Here is a 22,724-nt window from a genome sequence, read left to right as displayed (position 1 = left end):
TTTTTAAGAGGGTATATCACATGGTAAACATCTTTACCCCAACAAAACAAGAAAAAGGTACAAGGAAACTTTTGGATGTGACAGATATGTCTATTATTGTGTCTATGATTGTGGTGAGAGTTTCATAGAGTATGCCTCAAATTGTTTACATTAAATATGTGCAATTTTGTGTGTGTCCATTAGACCCCAACAAAGCTTTTTTGTTTTTTTTTTTTGAAGAATGACAACATCTGAAAATTAAACAGATATGCCAAATGGAGTCTTTGGCACATTATCTTTTGTTTAATGTTTATTTTATTTATTTATTTATTTATGTATTTTATTTTATTTTATTTTATTTGAGAGAGAGAGAGAAAGAGAGAGTGAGTGTGAACAGGGGCGGGACAAAGAGAGAGGGAGACACAGAATCCAAAGTAGGCTCCAAGCTCCAAGCCATCATCATAGAGCCCAATGCAGGGCTGGGACTCACAAAACATGAGATCATGAGCTAAGCCAAAGTCAGATGCTGAACGAACTAAGCCGCCCAGGATCCCTTCTTTGGCACATTAAAATCTGCTCCACATTGACACAATCATCACCTTGGTCTAAAAACCTGTATAAATGTGTATGTATGTGCTCCACTTTTATTCCTATGCTCATGCAACCTAGAAAGGCACTGATGAATTCTGTGGGGACCATATATTAATTTAATGTTTCTAAGACACACATTGTGTTGAAAGGTTCATCATTTAAAATAAATAGTTCATCATTTTAATTTGAAGAATTTATTTTTTTTAATTTAAAAAAATTTTTTAATGTTTTTATTTATTTCTGAGAGAGAGAGACAGCGTGAGCAGGGGAGAGTCAGAGAGAGAGGGAGACACAGAATGTGAAGCAGGCTTCAGGCTCTGAGCTAGCTGTCAGCACAGAGCCTGACATGGGGCTCAAACCCAAGAACCGTGAGATCATGATCTGAGCTAAAGTTGGACGCTTAACCGACTGAGCCACCCAGGCGCCCCTAATTTTAAGAATTTAAAATTAAGTCAATTAGTAGTAACATATAAGGAGTGTTATAAATTAATTTTTACTTTCTTTAATGTTAATTATTTGCATTTGAGCACACTTAATAATGGGGCAAGTTGCCATAGAATACAATTTATCATTTACAGAAGGGTAGAAAAATCCTGTTTGGCCATATTCTTTTAATAATATCCTGTGGTAAAGATTTTTCAGTCTTCTAGGTAGACTTTGCTCTCATTCTATGTCTAAGTTATGTTACGTCTTAGAAGCTTGACTTTGTCCTCTGATTAATGTCTCTTCCTTCTCTTTGAATTCATAGTTTCGATCCCCAGGGCACTCATTAGGTAGCATCCTGCACATTATGCCTCATGTCAGAGTGCACTTCCAGGAGAACCCAGTCTGTAATGGTGTCCTGCTAGTAACCCTTCGGCCCCCCTCAGAGGTCTCGTGCAGACAGCTCCTGACCATATAGTAGCTTCTTGTATGTCTCTGCCTAAAGGTGTTCTCTAGCTGTGGAGGCATGCTCAGTTCTTTTGGGTTCAGAGAGAAGGTGGGAGGTAATTCCCAGGAGCAGTGCCCAACCTAAAGAGGATGGGGATGGTGGGGGACTGGTGGACAAATATCACATCCTTCTCACATCTCAGAGGGAAGACTGGGAGGGAGGAAGGCACTACAGTCTCTCAGAGGTTCTCAGAGAGATTTACTTCCAGTTGCCTTCAGTAGTAACGTGTTCATTCATACGGTCGGTTTATAACCACTCACCCTTTCATGGCTTAACCTCCTAATTCCCTCTGCCTGCCTTCCTAGGTTCATGCCCAAATGAGTTAACTGCATCCAAACCTTTCTGGGGTCTGCTTTGGGTACTCCAAACTAAGACAAGATCTAATGATTTGTAGTTCATAGTTGACTCCCTTTTGATCTGTGCACATTGTTATTGTGTCTCTCTCACCTTCCTTTATTATTGTTGGAAGTTTAAATAATTTAAGTCATAAATAATATATAACACTCAAAAAGAATAGTATAGGACTTCACATACAGACTATGAAAATAGCACTTGGGCTGTAGGAGGGTTGTTTTAATAGTTCTGTTGCACCTGGTCTCAGTTCATCTGTACCGAACATTATGAATATAATATTTAAAGAAAATCCATTGTGTCAACTGTAGTCAGATAAAAAAATTTTTAAGAAAACCCATTGTAGAAGTTTCCATTTAAAGCTCTCTAATCAAGATACCAAAGGAAGCACCCATTTTGCTGATTGCAATGAAATGTGTTTTTACTCTGAATATTTTCATAACTTTTATTCGTAAGGGAGATAAGATGTATAGATTATAAGTTTTCAGTTTGTATGCTATTACACTTGTTTTCCTTGAATCATTTTATTTTACTTTTACTTTCACTCTTAACAAAAGAAAGGACAAAAAGAAAAATTACTTTTTCTTTGGCTTGCTAACAAAACTAAACAAATGGAAGATATATGACATCCCAAGAAATTTAAAATACTAGGCTTTCTATCATCTTAATTTAAACTACATCAAAAAAGTCTTGACTTTGTGGGTTAAAAGAAATATAATTTGGCAACGAGCCATTGAATTAATAAGAAAAGACATAACTGTGCAATTAAAATATTTAGTTTCTTTAATCATGTATTTATTTCAAGGTGATGGAAACATTATAAATTTTACTATCATATTAAGTATAATAACTGAACTATTGACTCTAAAGGAAGTTTGGGAAAGAAGGAAGACACTGTTGATTATATAATACCTCTGGTTTGGTTTTGTTTTTTAATTCAGGTAAAATTCATATAAAATAAAATCAACCATTTAAAATGTACATTCGGTGGCATTTAGTACATTCACAATATTGTACAAACCATCACCTATGTCTGGTTCCAAAATACTTTCATCACCTCATACAAAAACCCATACCCATTAGGCAGTCACTCCCTGTGACCCCTCTCCCAGTCCCTGGGAACCTCCATGCTGCTTTCTGTCTCTAAGCATTTATCTATTCTGGATATTTCATATGAGTAGAATAATTCAATAATCAATCCTTCGTGTCAGTTTTCTTTCACTTCGTAAAATGTTTTCAAGGTTCCATTATGTTGTAGCATGTATCAACGCTTTATTCATGCAGTTATTCCATTGTGTGTATACGCCACAATTCACTTATTCATTCATCTTTTGATGGACATTTGGGTTGTTTCTACCTTTAAGCTATTGTGAATAGGGCTGCTATGAACCTAGGTGGGTAAGTATTTGTTTGAGAATGGTTTTCAATTTTGTGGGTGTATATCTAGGGGTAGAATGTCTGGGTCACATGGTAATTTTATGTTTAACCTTTTGAGGAACTGCCAGTTTTCCATAGCAGCAGCAGCAACAGCATTTTCCATTCCCACCAGCAATGTATGAAGGTTCCAGTTTCTCTACATCCTCCCCAATGCTTATTTTCCTTTTTGTAAAAAAAATTATAGCATCTTAGTGCACATAAAGTGGTATCTCATTGTGGTTTTGATTTGCATTTCCCCAGTGACTAATAACGTTGACCATCTTTTTGTGTGCTTCTTGGCCATTATATATCTTTGGAAAAATGTCTCCATTCTTTTGCCCATGTTTAAATTGGGTTGTTTATCTTTTTGTTGTTGAATTGTAAGAGTTCTTTATATATTCAGGACACTTGACCCTTATCAAATATATGATTTGAAAATGTTTTCTCCCATTTGGTAGGTATCTTTTCACTTTATTGATTATGTCCTTTGATGCATAAAAGTTTTTAGTTTTGATAAAGTACTATTTATGAGTTTTTTTCTTGTGTTGCTGTGCTTTTGGTTTCATATCTAAGCACATATCTAATATTTCATATTGCCAAATTCAAAGTCATAAAGATTTACCTCTGTTTTCTTCTAAGAGTTTTATATTATTAGCTCTTGTATTTGAGTCACTGATGCATCTTGAGTTAATTTTTATAGTTTTCAGCTTTACTGAGGTATTACTGATGAAAATTGTATATATTTAAGATTTTCAAATTAATGTTCTGATTATACATATATATTGTGAAATAATTGTCACAATCAAGCTAAATAGTATCCCCAACACTTTACATAGTAACTATTTTCTCTCCTTTTCTAAAAATTTAAAGACTTGTTTTTTTAGAGCAGTTTTAAGTTTTACTATAAAAAGGAAGGTATAAGGATTTCCTATATATCCCTTGTTCCTACACATGCATAACCTCTCCCATTATCACCATTTCCCCCACCAAAGTGATACATTTGTTATAATTGATGCACCTACACTGACACATCATAATCACCCAAAGCCCATAGCTTCCATTAGCTCTTGGTGTTGTGTGTTGTATAGATTTGAACAAATATATAATGACATGTATGCATCATTATAGTATCATATAGAGTATTTTCAGTGCCCTAAAAATCTATACTCTACTTATTTCCATCTCCTCCCCTCAAAACCCTGGCACCCACTATTCTTTTTACCCTCTCCATATTTGTGCCTTTTCCAGAATGTTGCATGTTTGGAATCATTTAGTGTGTAGCTTTTTCAGATTACCTTCTTTCATTTAATAGCATGCCTTTAAGGTTCTTCTGTGTTTTTTTCTGGCATAATAGTTCATGATATATGTGTACATTGACATATGTATACATTGTAAAATGATCACTACAATCAGGCTAATTAACATATTCACATAGTTACTATTTCCTTTCTTTCTCTCTCTTTCTTTTTTTCTTTTTCTGTTCTGAGAACACTTTGGATCTACCCTCTTAGCAAATTTCAAGTATATAATACAGTGTCATTAACTATCATTACCATATTGTACATTAGGTCTCCAGAACTTATTCATTTTCCATAGCTGAAATGTCCAACTTCATTCCTTTGCACATGGCTATCCAATTGTCTGAGCACCATTTTTTGAGATTATTCATTCTCCATTGAATGGTCTTGGTACCCTTCTCAAAAATCAGTTGGCCATAGATGTACGGGTTTGTCATGCCAAGAAGCATGGGCTGACCCTTGCTTTTGGAATTACAGGTCATAGAGGAAAGGCGGCATATCTGCCTAGTTCAGGCACTACTGGATACTTTGCAACTGAGTAGAGGCCAAAGTGGCAGCCTCTTCTACAAAGCAATGGTGTTCCTCCTCAGTCAACTTCCAAAGGCGGGGTCAAGGACTTGTGCTGGGCCCATTCTGTGTGCTGACTGACATTTTCTCAAAGATGTCTCAAGAACAGAGATTGTGATAGATGGTATAGATGGTAACCTTCTAGGGCCATCCAGAGAGAAAAATGTAGATGAAACTATAGTTTTCACTGGATATTTTAAATTCAATCTTTAATTATTATAGGTCTTTTATAGCTCTGTTTCTTCTTATGTCAGTTTTGGTAATTTGTGTATTTCTAGGAATTTTTCCATTTCATCTAGGTTATCTATTTTGTTGGTGAGCAGTTGTTCACAGCATTCTTTTATAATACTTCTTATTTCTGTAGGACTGTAGTAATGTCCTCATTTTCACTTCTGATTTTGGTTATTTTTTTCCCTTAGTCTAGCAAAAGATGTGTTAATTTTGTTAATCTTTTCAAAGGTTAATTCAGTCTGTTGTTTTTCTATTTGCTATTTCATTGATCTCTGTTCTAATCTTTATTTTTTCCTTCTACTAATTTTGGGTTTAATTAACTCTTCTTTTATAGTTCTTTACAGTGTAAAGTTAGGTGGGTTTTCTGAGATCTTTCTTCTTGTTTAATTTTCAGCTAATACTTTCCTCTGAACACTGCTTTTGCTGCATCCATAAATTTCAGAATGCTGCATTTTCATTTTCATTTGTGGAGGAAAGCAGAAAGAAAGAATCCGAATCCACTGTAGAATATGTTGAGTTGAGGCACCTGGGAGACATTAAAGTCGAGGTGCTGATTAGAGAAATGTATTTGTACCTGGAATTCAGGAAAAACAAGGTATGAACGCCAAATACAAATTTGGAAATAATTTGCATATGGTTAGAGGTCATATAGGTGGGGAATAATTAAACCCATCTGAGTAGCTGAGAGGTAGAAAAAATATACAAGAAGAGAAAAGTCTCTGGCAGTGCCAACCTTTGAAAATTGGTTAGGGTAGAAGCCAGCAAAAGAAGTTGAGAAGAAGATGTCAAAGAACTGACAGTGCGGATGGGAGCAAAAAAAAAGTGTACCATACAAAAGTCACCATACATAATTGATACTTCATAAACATTTGCTTCTTGCTTGATGGTCCAAAATATTTAAAGGCTAATAGGGACCTACGAAAGACATTTCTCAGGGATTCTGCCAATGGCTTTCTCTATTGTAATAGAAAATGATAAACCATGTTTTCATTTCCTCATTAGTATTCAGCAGCTAGAGATGAATACTAAATCCTCACTGAATAATTTAGCTTTATATGTTTACCCTTTGATGTACAAGTACAACATAACTGGAAAACACCGTGTACTGAATCTATTCTTAGAAGCTATTATTTTAGTATATTTAACACTTTAAATGCCAGTTGAGACTGAGAAACAAAGCACAAAAAGCTTCAACGAGAGTTTCAAATTCCTGTTGATGCATTTTCTCCAGTCTCTAGTCTTCCCTCTCACCCCCACCCCACCTCCATTTTACACTTGTTATTGAAAGCCTAACAGAGGATTCCTCTTTATCATGGTCTCAGATATTGGTGGTCAAGAAGTTTTTATTATTTATTTTCTAACTCCAACTATATTTTTCAGACCCTGTAATTGTCTGAGCACTAGGATTCACCACCAAGGAGGCACTGATAGAGGCGTTGCAGTTAGTAGGAAGAGAATGAACAAAAACAAACCCAAGTTCAAATCCTGTCTGTGCCACTTAAAAACTCCAACTTGGACAAGAGACTTAATTGAGCTTCTGTGTCCTTGTTTTTAAAGTGAGAAAAAGGTTTACTTACCTTAACCATTTAAGGTAGTTACTATTTAACTATTGTCAGGATTCAAAATAAGTGGCCTGGTGCACTGTGAGCTCTCAGTGAATAGTTGCATTTTACCAGAGCAATGAGCAGTTTCTTTCATCTTGTACCTGCCTTGACCTTCATCAGGAAAATTATGTGATTTCAGTCCTCTCTGTCTCCTGGATTTCTCATTTGGGCCAATTTATGCTCAGAACGGTGATGTGCTGATGGAAGGTCCTGGACCATTTTTTCCCTGTTCTTATGTGTGGTGATAAATGGAACATATTCTTGAAATTCACTGACTATTATTATGGCAACTTTACTTGGCAGCCGACCCTTATTCTGTTCATTTGTGTCTTAGAAAGTAACATTTATTAATATTTAACGATTATTTATGTGCCTCCCTAGTGGTGTGTGCTATGCAGATAATGCAAAAGTGCCCACTTCCTGGGCTTTGGGAAATTATTACAATGATGGACAGCTCTGTTCATGGCCTTGAAGAGTAAAAAGTAGAGAACAGTCGTGTGCTGGTAGGGGGTGCTACTCTGGCCCAATGTGCTTTCTATCCCTGTCCTATATATACTCTCTGTCTGTTTCATGTGCACATCTGAGCTTCCAAGAGGTCGGCATGAAAGCATTTGGTCAGCCCGCAGTGCAGCGTGATGGCCTGCGGTGTTTCTTCCAGGCCACAAACACAGGGCAGATGCTCCGTTCAGTCCCCTCCCACCTGTGATTCCTGAGGGACAAAGCTCTATTGGGCTGTCAGTGAGGGATCCTGCTAGGATCCCAGAATCAGGTAGTCTTGAAAAAGCAACTGAACAGGAGGTAGAAGAGACAGGAGTCAGAGTTGAGGACTCTAAGGGACTTGGGAGACACAGGCTTGACTCCTAAAATCCTGGTTGCAGACACAAGCCAAGAGCTAGTGAGAGCTTGTCGCCTAGCAACATGACACCCGCTAATAAAGGGGAGTCAGAGGCTTTTTATTTTCTTAGACTACAGGTAATTTTCCCACGGGGAGTTTGGAAAGTGTGTTCCTGTACCTTTTTTTTTTTTTTAACCTGGAGTCTTTCATTTTCTCTGCATGTCAATTAGACAACAAACTCTAGTGAGTTCTCCCTGTATGCAGAGTGATACCCTTTGGGGGTTCTGTTCCTTCAGCAGTGTGAGCATAGATACTATATTTAAATTTGAAAGCTCAGGAGTAAGTTAGTGAACACCACTTAATGCAAAGCAGCAGCGTCGGCTGCATACATTTCTGAAATGAGAAGGCAGATGGAAACTAGCAGCTGTGACGAGAGAGTGGTAAATAAAACATCAGCTGAAGTTCTTGAAAGAAATATCTTACCAAAGAGTGATGGCATCTTATACCGAGGAAGGATTTATAATTCCTAGGTCTCATTGTTGTGCAACTAAACAAGTTACCGAAGGCAGGCTGGGGGAGCTGCTGGGAAACACAAGGAGCTGACTGTGCTCCTGTAGCCTCCCAGCTTCTCAGGGTGCCGTCCACAGGCCAGAGCGCTTCTGCAAGCAGGGCTCAGTCTGTGATAGGTACAGACATCAAGAGTAAGCTCTTAACAAATGTCCTTAGCAACTTGACAGAGTAATTTATGTTTGTGGAAACTAATATCTAAAAAACATCAGGCCTTATACTTTTGTATCTTTATGTTTTATAAAAATTCATTTCTTTCTACTTAAGTAAAAGCATTGGTCCACTACACATTGGGAATTAGAAGGAAAGAGAAAAAACAGGCCCTTCAACACAGAGAGTTTGAAAAGCACCACTTTAGACAAAGGGTCAACATGAGTTTTTCGTAAAGGTCTGATACTAAATATTTTAGGGTTTGTGGGCTGTCCTATCTGTGTCGTAACAGTACTCAGCTGTGAAGGGCTTAGACTTAGGGGGTCACAGTCCCCAGCAGCGGTGGCAAGAATACCAGCATCTTTCACAAATGGCAGGACTTTCTTTCTACTGCCAGGTTTTGTCAAGAGTCCCTTCAAGGACAAGGACTGGGACTTCACCTAGCTTACGGAACAGGCTGTATGATGATCTTGGTGTCTGCCTGCTAAGAAATATTCGCATAAAGGGCAAGATATAGTGCAAGACTTGTTTTCCATTGCTTAGTGAGGTTGTGGGGGAAGAGATGCATAACTCCATCCACTTTCCATTTCCCAAACCTAACAGTCGTGAATGGCCAAATTGGCCTCGGACAGTTTGCCACATAAATAAACATTGTTATCTTTATAGCACAGGTGGCCCTGCCAAAGATTAGCATCTTTCTTCTAAAGGAAAGTAGGAGGAAGCCATCTGAGATTTATGGAGAGAAGCTACTGAAGAACATTTTGGGTCATTTTGTGTTGCTGTGTTCAGAAGGGCAGGATTAGGGCAACTAGTTCTTTTGTTGACAATGTGGACATATAATGAGGCCCTTTGTAGCTGGCAATTACAGAACATAACTTTGTAGAATGTGAAAAGGTTCTCAGGATTTAAAATGGAAAAATTAGCAGATCTGAGTAAGAAAGATTTCCTTTGGGGAAAAAGAAATGAGATTCAGGATCCTAAAAGTGAAGAACTGCTGAACCAGTTCTGACACAGTGTTCTCAAGGCCAATGGGAGGCTCAGCATGTGGCTTTGAGAGTGAACCAAAAGCAAGGTGGCACATGACAGGACCAGAGTTGAGGATTGGGCCGCCATCTTTGCATTCCAAGTCCAGATCCCTAGGTTTCTTTATGATACACTCTCCAAACCCTTCCTTGTGTTTGTAGCAAGACAGGAGTCCAAAAAACCTTAACCTTGGAGACAAGGTGACCTGTGAAGCCTGAGCAAGGCATCCCCAAGGAGAGAGGGGAAGGCAAAGGTTCTGGATGAATATATTGTTAGGCTCAACAACCTTCCTGGGACCAGATTGTAACCTGAGAATAATGGTGGAGGGCCAGAAAATTAAGGCTCAGTGATGCAAACTTGTTCAACTGCGGAGTCCTCTAGGCTAACTTGGCCTAAGAGAATGAGATCCTCCATCTACAAAGATCCACAGGGTCCTGGGAAGGATCACCAGTTCGAGTAGCACCAGTTCTCAACAGTGACACCATGTGGCCAAAGGAGAAACAGCCTTGCCTGAGCCTCCGGTGTTCTCCCCACTTCCATATAAAAGTTGGATTGACCCCTTCCTTTCAACTACTATCCACTGTGTGGCATTTGACAATTCATGGGTGAGAAAGACATAACCCTGAAAAGTGAGATGCCTGAAAGTAAGGCGGACAGGACCTTTTGTCATTACTTAGAAAATAAAAGACATGATCATATTGGCCTCCCTCATTTGTGAGAATTCGTGGTTTGTTGTAGGAGTCAAATGAAATAACAGCTTTCTTGAAAAGAACAAAATAAAATAATAATAATACTGATAAAGGTATTCTGAGTAGTACATATTACAATTATTATCATAGGCTGGCAATTTGATGTCAGATAGATTAAGTGCCCTAGGCAACTGTTGTCCTTCTTGCCTCACTTTGTGCTTCTTAAATTTCCATATCTAGAGGACTGTTATTCCCCAAAAATATATGTGCATGTCCGAAACCCCAGCATTTGTGAGTGACTTTATTTGGAGGAAGGATCTGGCAGATGCAATCAAATTAAGATAAGATCATTAGAATGGGACCTAATCCAATGTAACTGATGCCTTTATAAGAAGAGAAGAGACACCGAGAGAAACACACACAGGGGAAAAGTGTGTGACACCGGAAGTAAATTCTGAGGTTATGCTGCTAAAGCCTAGGAGTGCTGGAGCTATCGGGGGCTGGAAATGGCAAGAAGGATCCTCCACTAGAAACATCACAGGAAGCGTGGCCCCACCAACAACTTGATTTCAGACTTCTGAACTCCCAAACTGTGAAGGAATAAATTTCTGTTGCTTTAAAACATCACATCTTGGTGCTTTGCTACAGCAGTCCTAGAAAATTAGTTTAAAAACTAAAAAAAAAGAAAAATTAAAAATGGAAAACTTTCTTATTGCTCATAGGACTGGTGCCAAGAAAGCACAGACAACTGATAAATGTAAAATGTACTGATACATGTAAAAATACAAAGATATTGACCTGTGGCTTGAAGTTGACCTAGGAGCTTAATGGAGGTTGGACTCTCCTTGCAGAAGATGCATATGGTAGCTTCCAGCATAGCTGAAGAAGCCCAACAGATGGGACTTTTCTCAGGCCTTTGGGGGAAATGGAAATGGGACACTGTTCAGTTCCTGCTTTCCTCAAGACTTTCTACTCTTCTTCCTGTCTCCTGCCTTTCCCCAGCTTTCCCATTCTCTTTCTCTTCCCCCTTGTCCCAATAACCTCTGAAAAGGTTTCTCCTGATCTCCAATATCTTTAGTAGAAATGGAAAAGAAATGAAACAAAATGAAAAAGCTAATTAAAAAATCTTGCTAGTTGAAAGATGGCCAACAATTCCCTAGAAAGCTGTTCTGGGACTTTTCCTACCTTGGGAACTGAAGTGTAAGCAAACAAAGAAAGCCCCCAACACCCAGTGATTCTCTGGGACTTCAGCTAATAAGCTGAATCCCTTGTTGTTTCTCAAGGTTAGTTAAAGAGTATACTAGACAGTTGGTTTCTTCCCCTGAAGAAGGGCCTAGTTATGAGCCTGGATGCCTTTAAGAGAGGGAAGTGAGTAACGTGTCAGTATCCACCCTGTTACATCATAGGAAGGGGATTTGAGACAGATCAATGAAAGGAACGTTTAGCCTCCTGGAAAGAAACATACCCCCAACACACACCCAACACATACCCCTCACAAAGCTGTTACTCAGAAGTGAGAGGAGATTCTCCGAGGGAGAGAAAAACTAAGACATGCAAATTTTGTGGCCCGAGATGGCAACACCAGCAAGGGAATCTTTTGAGTTAGTTTCCTAGCAACACAGAGCCAATGGAGTTTTAGCATTTTGTTTTCATTCCCTGAAAATAGTAACTCCTGAAAAGAGTCTGAGCAATAAAACATGAGAGGAGGAAAAACTTCCTGGCACCTACCATGCTACTCAATTTCTGTATCTTAACAGCAAAAATTAAAGTCTAAGAATGCCTAGATGATCACTAATACATGTGATTTATTAGAGTTAGAGTGATTAACTAGGACAGATTCTGGCTCTACAATTAAACTTGGAAAATGGGTATATTCTCATTTGGAGCCGAAGTGTTAGGACCTAACCTAAGCCCAGTTGGTTACTTGCCAATGTGAGATAGAGAAGAACTAACTTTAAAAATGGGAAAGTCTATAAATCTCCTTTTCTATGCGTTCACGTGGAATGTCAAATCAAAGCAAGTGTCAGAACAAATATATCCCAGTGCAAAGATTTACGAGTCAGCAGACCCCAACACATTATGCTTTTTTTTTTTTTTTTTTTTTTAACATTTGAGGAAAATTGCAGGTCTCAGGCCTTTTATGCATACTTGGGTATGTTGTATGAAGCATTCATTAGAGACAGATGTGATACTATTCTAGAAGCAGGATGTAGCTAGCCTTTTGGTCAGAACTGAGGTCCAGGAACCTTGGTGAGATCTACAGTATCCATAGGTGGTTAGACCCAGCACTAAACTGAAATCCTTAGCCTCAAGCATTCGAATAGTTTATCCAGTGGAAGTGCTTATACACTATTTCATGCCAATTTACAAATCTCAGACACCATTTATTTCACCAGTTAAAAACTATTCCCAATATCCTTCATGCTGTTAAGAACCCTCTAATGAAGACCTGGATTTGGAGTGTTGAAACTTTTAGAAGCTGTCTCTGGAATCTGATCAGAGCTTCATAGATAGTAACAAACCATCCTTGAAGTATGTCTATCTGATGAGAGTCCTTAAAATGTCTGCTAACTTACCCCCCACCCAGGATATACATACAATTAACTTATGTACATATACATCACACTGTTCAAAATATTTTAAAGTGAATGCAGATAATTCAACAACTAGCCTCCTTGTTCCATCAAAATGCTCATTTTCGTGAGTCATTAAAACCTACTCTCAAATTTTTGTTCACGCAATAGAATAAATAATAATAGCTTTGAATGTGCGCATGTGGGAGGAGATAGAAATAGAAATCTTTGTTGTTTTCAAATATTATTTTAAATATAGAACTGATCTCACAAAGTCAACTCCTTTATGTCATGTAGCACCCTTCTCTGCCACCCTCAGTCAGTTAATTGGTGATTTGTGCTAGTATCCCCCTAGCCAGAGGAGAAGAAAAACTTTTCTCACCTTAACACATCTCTCTCTAAGTTTGGTATTAGTGTTTAAAAAGTACATTTAGCAAAGAGTCTGGGGTATCACAAGCGGTAACCACTGCTGTTTCTAATCAGCCAATATTTATCATGTTGAACTCCTTGAAGACCAGAGACTGACTTTTAGGCTAAGAGGCTCAGAATTTAAATTTGCCAGTGCTCTTGAATGGATTGATTTAGGGACAACTACTGATGGTAAATAAGCAATCAAGTGACTGATAAATACTGGAAAAGTTTTAATTCACAGTAAAAACCACAATTGCCAGGTGGACCTAATACTAACGTTAATTTGACCAGTGTATCTTCTCCCTTGGTGAAAATCAGATTGAACAAGGGACCACAACAGAAGGGTTTGGCGATATGATGTAAATGTTTATACCATTCTGTTCTGCCAAGCTGATGAGTTTCTATTATAGGGATATGGCTGCCAAGGGGACTGTTTCTTTGTCTTGATCCAACAGATAACTTGATGCTCACCCCCATGGATCTGGATGAGAAATGATTTTGTCTCTGGAAATCTCCTTTTTTAATGCTTTCATGACAAAGAAACTTTCCTTCTACAAGACATATCCCTTCTTTAGAAGTAAGAACATCTTTACGCTGGTCAAAATAAAGTCCGATGGCTCTTGGAGCCCAGTGACTTTGCATATCTGTTTGAGCCATTTATCGATTTTATGGTTCAACTCACATGGCAACTTTATGTCTGACAGAATGAATTATTGTAGGCACATCTTGTTGCACATATCACTGGTAGCTAGTGATATTCTTCTCATCAACACAAAAGAAAAGCATAAATATCTCGTGATACTAGAAGTGAAAGTTTAGGAGAATAGCGTTTACTAGCGACATGTATAGGCATCAGTAAATAGCTGTTGAATTAGTGAGTGAATGCTTCTACTAGTTTTGGAAAGAACTAGTTTTTTTAAAGTGGTCAAAGAAAGGCAGGGGTGTCTTTAGAAACCAAGGTAACCTGGCACCACCATCAAAGGCTTGGAACTCATGCACTAGTCCACACCTGATGTTCTGAGTGAGTTTCCTTACTGTCAAAGGGGAGAGATTATACCCAACAACCAAGTATGAATCAAGGAGTGAATCATGGGAAAGAATGTAGGGACCTGGAAACCATATGCCATGTTGCCTTTAGTGTCAGTCCAGTCCTGCAGGAAGAAATGCTTTGCCCTCTCCTCTTCCCCAGAACTCCATCACTAAGCCCCATGCTTTTATTCTCCCTCAACAGCAGACATCATGACTAGAGATGAAAGGGGAGAAAATGTAGTGGAAAGAGCCTTGAAAATTAATTAGAAAAGAAGGGTAAATACTTTCATGAAATCCCCGAGCTGCAAGTAACCTATTTTTGAAGATCATGCGTGCATTTAGAAAACCTCTGTTAAATCAGTTTTATTCCACCATGCTCTGATTATTTGCTTAGTCTTTGAAATATGATATCCTCTTTAGGGGTTTTCGCCTCTAAATTTAACTATGTTTTCAAGATGCATTATGATACTCGTCTGCTTTCTTTACTTTGTTTCAAGAAAGAACCACAGTAAAAAAGGAACAAATCATTTTTATTGTTTTGTTTGTGTGCCCTGTTTTGTTTGTTTTAGCATACTCTTGTTAAGATGCCCAAGATGAAAGTCTTTTTTGTTTTGTACTAAACAGTCAGTTGTATTGAGTTGGAGTTCTTTGGAGTTAAACATTAAATTTGAAGTATTATAAAAATAATACTCTAGAAAAAATTAAAGTGGCAGCTTTTTCTATAATTCGAAAGTAAGCCTGTGGGGTGTTTTTACATGCGTATATTATCATTGCTTTCTCCTGTTTTAAAGGCTTCAGTGGCCACCCAGCTGGTCCCAAATCGAACTACTGTTGTGCTTGCCTGGTCCCCTCACCTTCCTCCTCAACATCCTTCATCCCTGCTGCTTCCTGGGCTCAAGCCTTCCTGAAAACTTGCAGCCTGGAGAATGAGCCACTCTTTCCCTCCCCCTGGAGACAGGCTCTGTCGTTCCCTTCACCGGTGATGCTAGCTCCTCATGACACTACCTCCCTCCACCTGGTTAAATGTTACTTTTCCTTCATGACTTACAGGACTCCACCAGCCATGGTCATTGATCTCATAGGACTGAAACTGCCTGTAAACTCCATCCTCCAAAAATATTTGTTCAATGATCATAAAAATGAATGAATAAAACGAGCACTTCATTAATTCTATTTTAATGCATGGGACTAGGAGTTTCTTCTCACCCCTTTGTATTTCACAAACTTCACTCTTGCTGTCCATGTTTTGGCACCAGTAATTTCTTTCTGAATATTTAGAATTTTGCTGCTCTGCAAATATCATTTATATATAATTATGGTCTTGAATTTAGGGAGATCTTAAATTCCTTCTTTGTAGGGGCACCTGGGTGGCTCAGTCAGTTGAGCATCCGACTTCAGCTCAGGTCATGATGTCACAATTCGTGGGTTCAAGCCCTGCATCAGTCTCTGTGCAGACAGTGCTTGGCCTGCTTGGGAGTCTCTGTCTCTCTACCCCTCTCTGTCTCTTTCTCTCTGTCTCTCTCTCCTAAAATGAATAAATAAACTTTAAAAATTCCCTCCTGTTAATTATAATTTTTTAGCATTCATTCATTCGTGAACTGTTTAATAACAGTCTTACATAGCTCAGTGATTCATTGGTGATTTTTCAGAACTGTATTTAGAGAATGTCTTGTCTTCATCATCGCTTTCTTATTATTCTTTATTTCAAGTTACTTTGTATTGGGACTCATCCAAAAATCAAAAAGCATAAACAAGAAGAAAAAATATATCTCTTAATATCACCACTTACTTTCTCTGTTAAAACATGTTCCAAGGAGCATCTACTATACAGCTTTGCAGAAAGGGTAGGGGGTGGAGAGAGAATGTGAGAAAGAAATTATTTATAGTTTGTAAATGGCCACCACCAGAAACATTTAAATTGCTTTAATTAAAGAACTTGTTTTGGGGCTGGTTATCCTAATTTTGAAATTTGAATCTTGATCTATATGTTAAAAAATATCAGATTTATTTGGATTTAAAAAATATATCTATTATATATGTATTATATTATATATATTATTTATATACATATATAAGGGCACCTGGGTGGCTCAGTCAGTTAAGTGTCCGACTCTTGATTTTAGCTCCGGTCATGATCTCACAGTTCGTAAGATCAGCCCCACGTTGGGTTTGGCACTGACAGGGTAGAGTCTGCTTGGGATTCTCTCTCTCCCTCTCTCTCTTCCCCTCCCCCTGTGCTCACTCTCTCTCTTAAAATAAACTTAAAAAATAGTAGTTACAAACCATGTTCTTTGATTACAACTTAAGATTAACTTTATTTCATAAAAGATACATATTTGCATACATATATATTGCAATCTGTACCATTTAAAAACCGACTCAGTAGTAAGTGACTATATTTCTTCAATTCTAAGATCCCATTTTAGATAGAGAGGTAAAATTCATTTAGTGAATGTACTGATTGTAAGATATATTCCCAGTTTTAGAACATTAAGTGCATAAAAATGAGCACTTCGAAATCAAAGATAGCCCATGTATTTTTTCATTCTTCCAGAAATCAAGCTTGATTATGTGGTCCTTGCTATACAAGTATATTCTACATTTTTCTATCTAAATGTGTAGAGCAGACACAGAGAATTTCAGCTGCCTTCTAAATATGACTAAATGAAAGACGTAATTTCTCTACAATGAAGAAATGACAGTACTTCAGATGACTCTTGTCAAAGCTGAACTACTTTTCCATCTGCAATTCAATACGGGTTACACTGTCTCGGGGGCTGAGCGTTTCAGTATTGGTATTTTGCTACCAGTCCATTATTTGACTCGAGTGCATTTTCTTGGGTATCCTATTTTATCCAGAAGTGTGTCAAAGCCCAGACTTCATTCCAAAAATGGAACAAAAGTATTATTTGGGATTCAGTGGTATTATTTAAGTATCACGTTGATCTAAAAGTTGACTTATTCTCATTCCTGTCATTCATTTAATGTAGTGGCCAGTTAGTCAGATTAATGTTTTGTCATCAGTATGGCCCAGTATTTTTTAAAGTGATTCCCTGCACCAGAGACTTCCAGGTGCTGGCAGAAGTGGTCCTTCCTGGATCCCACCTTCAACCTTACATACTTGAGCATCAAAGATGGGGCTCTGGAATCTGTATCTTTTAACAGGTTCTCCAGGAGACTCTTACACACTGGGCCTGAGTAAAGTTCTTACACTGAAGTTCTGCATGGCTTAGGGATTAGACTGAGCGTAAATCCCTAGTAAGAGCAGGGCAACTCAGACAAGTTATCTATGCTATGCCTCAGTTTCCTCTTCTGAAAAAAAGGATAATATTAGTGCCTCCCTCCTGGGGATGTTTTGAGAATTTGATGAGTGAATATTTATACAAGACCTAGAACAGTATTTAGCATGTAATAAATACTATAGAAGTGTCTTCCTAAATATATAGAGGCCATAGAAAAGTAGCAGATAGTCATCTAGCAAGTATTTAGCAAACAGCCACTGTGTGCTGGGCAGAGGCCCCAAGGTGCATGATGCTTGCTTCTGCTGGAGGAATTTCGTGGAAGCACACATGCACTTGGCAGGCACATGCACTAAGACCTTTAGCAAAGATGACCCGATTAATCCATACAGTCCTAAGTGGTAGGTGATGGTATCCTTCTCCTTTTGCAAATAAATAAACTGAGTCACAAAGGTTAAGTAATTTGGCCAAGTAATGAACATGGACAGCTAGACTCGAGTATGTGCTCGTTTAATGTCACTATCCAGACAGGTGTATGGTTCCATTAAAAAGAATGCTCAACTGACCACGCCTGAGTTGACTCTTAGTTGAATGATGATTTATTGGGGGGTCAGAAAAGAACTGGACCACAAAGGATTTACTTTCAGTAGGTGTGGAGTGAGATGGGCTGTTAATTTTCCCTTGGCTGGTAGGCACAGAGGCTATTATATTCATAGTAAGTGAAGAGTCTCAAAAGTTGTATTTTAAATAGATACAAGTTTAACTCAGAGCTAAATCTTGTTTAAACTATTCACTGAATGATGAAAACCCTAATGGTTCCAAATAGCTGTGTTAACCCTCCTAAGTCTATAATCAGTGTCACGTTGTAGTCAAGTTGATCAGCAGGCTTTTCAGGGGTTGGGCTCTATTTCATTTTCTTTTCTATTGAAAGGAGAAAGTTATTTAAGGTGTGGTATCTATGAATAGTACCTTGTATTTATTTACATGAAACCTCTCTCTAAGACGTTGAAAGGCTTTTATTCATGCCTACTTTCTTTCAGTTTTTCGATGGGTGGTTAGAGGTCATGATTAAGAATTAAGACTAAGAATTATTTTCTGGTTGATTGTCTAAGCTCTAGGATGACATTTGTTCACATGGAGGATGGGTTTCACAATGATAGACAAGAAGAGATTATGTGAGGTAATTCACCTCTCTGCTTCCAAAGAGAACTCTTTCTTTCATAGCTACATTTGAAATGATTTGGTAAGGAGAAGGGAGGGGTGTGTCCTTAGTAACAGTTTTTGGTGTATGGTAGTTGAAGAAGGTGCTTAAAAACCAAAGGGGCCAGTAGGGGACAAGAACACTAGAATATCTATCTGCTATTCAATATAGGGATTAAAGTATACATTTAGTAATCTTAACATTTCTTTTAGCATATATGCTAAAAGAACTAAAGAAAAACTTTAGTTCTAAGTTTAAGAACTCATAAAATAAATCTTAGCGGTTTGGCCCCATTGCCCATAGCCTTTCCTGCTCCAGGCTGCTGCTTCCTCAAGGATGTTGCCATGTGCACATGTGAACAAAGCCTCACCAAATCTCCACAACTTTAAAGAGATTTCGGAAATCTGGATTTTTATGTGAAATTCTCTGAATTTTAAATTTGCCGAGTATTCCCTTAAACACTGGGTAGTCATTGCCCGTCCCCTTACCAGCAGCCACTGAACTGTTGCCTGCTGTGTGGAGCCTGCTCAGTGAAGGATGTGCTGGTTGTGCAGTTAACCAGAATAGAGTGCAAGTGAAGTACATAAATACAAATCTATTTTGTCATCTATTACCTAGTGATCTGGTTTGACTCACTTTTGATATTTTATTTTATTAACTTTTTTTAGCTTATTTTTGGGAGACAGAGACAGAGCATGAGCAGGGGAGGGTCAGAGAGAGAGAGGAACACACAGAATCCGAAGCAGCTTCCAGGCTCTGAGTTGTCAGCACAGAGCCTGACATGGGGCTCAAACTCTTGAACCCTGAAATGATGACCTGTGCCGAAGTCAAACACTTAACTGACTGAGCCACCAGGCACCCCAATATTTTATTTTACTTGTATTTTTTTTTTTTTTTTTTTTTGAGACAGAGAGAGAGAGTGCGTTCATGTGTGTGTGAGCAGGGAAGCGGCAGAGAGAGAGAAGAGAGGGAAAGAGAGAATACCAAGCAGGCTCCACACTGTCCAATAATGTGCTCCATCCCAGACACTGCAAGAACGTGACCTGAGCCAAAATCAAGAGTTGGATGCTTTAACCAATTGAAGCACCCAGGTAATGCAGACTCACTTTTGGTATTTTAAAAATCAATTCAATAAATATATTTGGGGCACTCCTGTGCCAGGCACTCTGTGAGGCACTGCAGTTATGAAAATTGAAAGCATGGTTTGTCTCTGTGTTCACATTGCTCACAACCTAGAGCTGATATGCCATCAAACAACTGAAATACAGCATTAAAAAGTGCTTTAATGGAGCTTCTTAGAGGATGCCTAGGAGAATAGACAGATAAAGGCCGAGGAACACTTTTCAGAGGAAATACGTAACATGAAGTGGAAGGATGAGATGGATGGGGCAGAAGGAAGGGAAGCCATTTCAGGCAGAAGGAAGAGGAATTTCAAGTAGAGGAATCAACATATTGATATAAGAAAGTCTGGCAAATTCAGAGAAAGTCATGTTGTTTCCTACAGTACAGATTCATAACAATATTTAGGTGACAACTAGTGTTGAGTTATTACTGTTCCCCATGCTATAGTGTATATGGAACTTGGCCCTAAAATCATTTTCCTGAGTATTCCTGGGATGAGGGATGAGCCTCTTAGCTGAAGCCCTTACTGACTCAGTAGATAAATAATGCTTTTCTCATCTCTAGTCTACATCCACATTTAAGGACCATCTGCACAAACCAAGGTCTTGTGTTAGAACAAGTTCTTTGTTTACAGGTTCTCTTGACCCGTTCCTTGGCTCAAACTATGAAAATTTCAACACTACACACCCCACAGTCTGCTGGGTTGGACCCCAACATTTCCTTTAGAAATTTTAAATAAACTCAATAAAATTTTATTACAGATATTTTATGGAATTGAGATCCTTTCTTGATGTTTGAAAGGTTTTTGTAATATTTAAACTTAAAATCATTAAATTAATAATGATCCCTGGTCACTTAATCTCTATCTAAGAACCTCATTAAAATATTAAGTGGTTTGCAGTTAGGTAGGTGAAATACCCCAAAGCATTAATAACAGCCCCTGTCAATGAATTTTGTTGCATTGCAGAAAAATAAACATCCTCTCTCTTGTTCTCCTTAAATAATTGAGTGAGAATATTGCTGTTAAGTATAACATTTTTGATTTATAAGATTGTGAGATCGTGTTCAATTTAGAAAATCAAAACTAGGACTAGCTTTTAGTATCTAGCATTACAAGCAGCAAAAGCCTTGAATATGCTTAGTGCTCAAGAGATGCATGTGATTTCATGAGCAAAGCAAATCTCCTTGGGGTATATTGAGTCAGTTCATGAAGAGCCAGTGAGCCGGGCTGTTGCCCTTCATAGTTTCAACCCCATTAAACTCCTTTTCAGAATTAGGTCAAGCCTGAGCATAGGCGGTGTGAAGTTTAAAATGTCCTTGAATGATAGTTGGGATAATTGTTGATGACGTGCTATCTTATCTACACTTTTGCCTCTCTTCACCTCCCTTCTTTTCATATAATTTCTTTTTCATTGATATACTTAGGTTTGCCAGTACAGCCAGAGGCATTAATTCATTCTGATGGTCAACTTGAATTAATTCTCCCCATCTGCAATGTTACAAACTACTGTAGTCAAGGACATGTCACTGTGCCTGCTCACCTGTCTCTATGTCCAGCAGAGAGCCTGCCGTATTACATTTAATAACTCAACAAATATTTGTTATGTGTGAATGGGATGGGGCAGGGGTACAAACTTCCAGTTATAAGATAAATAAGTTCTAGGGATGTGTTGTAATGCACAGCATGGCAACTGATAGTCAACAGTACTGTATTGTATATTTGAAATTTGCTAAGAGAGTAGCTCTTAAAGGTTTTCATCACAAGAAAAAAAATAACTATATGAGGTGATGGATGCTAACTAAACTTACTGTGATGACTAGTTCACTATATATACATATATCAAATCACTATGTTGTACACCTTAAACTTACACAGTGACACAGTGTTATATGTCAATTAGGTCTCAATAATACTGGAAAAAATGTGAATGAAAAATGCTTTCTTAGATGTTTTAACAAATATTTTAAATATTTGAAATATTGGCTGGGAGCATCTGGGTGGCTCAGTCGGTTAAGCATCCCACTTCAGTTCAGGTCATGATCTCACAGTTCATGAGTTTGAGCCCTGTGTCTGACAGCTGGAGCCTGGAGCCTGCTTCTGATTCTGTGTGTCTCTCTCTCTGCTCCTCCCCCGGCTCGTGCATTGTCTGTTTCTCAGAAATGAATAAACATTTAAAAAAAGGAAAGAAAAATGAATGTCTCTCAGAAATGAATAAACATTTAAAAAAAGGGGAAAAAATATTGGCTGAGCTTCGCTTGCACGTTTTAAAAGTAATTGTGGTTGGAAATTTATACCTGTAACTCAGTGCTAACATGTATATAATTTTGAAAATGTTTCATAACTGATTTTATCTTCTTTGTGAGCCTCAAACTGTAGTGGGGAGGGGAATAGAGATAACTTACCAAATAAAAGAAAGTCAGTCTTTTCTAGTACATTCCCAATCCACCTTCATGGACACTATAAATATGTGTATTGCATAGTTTCTTCCATCTCATCCTTTTCAAGATGGCCTCCAGATAAAGAAGGAAGTTAAGTTTTATGTACCTTCTTGTGATGGGGATGGGAACTCATTGGTGAGGAAGCACTTATAAGCTCTAAGGCATCATGGGCTGTGGTGCTGAAAGTCTGTGGTGGTGAAATATTGGCAAAGCTCTCAGGCTGTTTGGCCATCCATCTCCTCTGCTGCCTCAGCCTAATCTTGTCTTTCACTGTGTCTGGAATCTCCCCATGGCTTGGATAAATGTCTCATTCAGTGCATTCATTTCAGGCATCTCATCATCTGGCCACCATTTTTTATTCTGAGGTACTGCTCCATTTTGGTTTCTCATCAGGTGATCTCCTTCCAGAGACTGAACAAGGAAGTTGGATTGAAACTTTATCCTATATACTGCTCCATGCTTCTTTTTAAAATGAATC

At 38.2% G+C, this 22,724-nt stretch overlaps 1 pseudogene; it reads right to left on the bottom strand.

Annotated features, from left to right (window-relative positions):
• The window catches only part of LOC120236719, a 44,560-nt pseudogene extending 22,082 nt beyond the window's left edge, over window positions 1-22,478 (bottom strand).
• Between the last annotated feature and the right edge of the window lie 246 nt (window positions 22,479-22,724).

The sequence above is a fragment of the Hyaena hyaena genome, unplaced genomic scaffold, assembly GCF_003009895.1.
Source record: "Hyaena hyaena isolate Hyena2069 unplaced genomic scaffold, ASM300989v1 scaffold_161, whole genome shotgun sequence".
NCBI lineage: Eukaryota > Metazoa > Chordata > Mammalia > Carnivora > Hyaenidae > Hyaena > Hyaena hyaena.
Note: the sequence above shows the minus strand (reverse complement) of the source record. Positions and strands in the feature narration are given on the sequence as shown.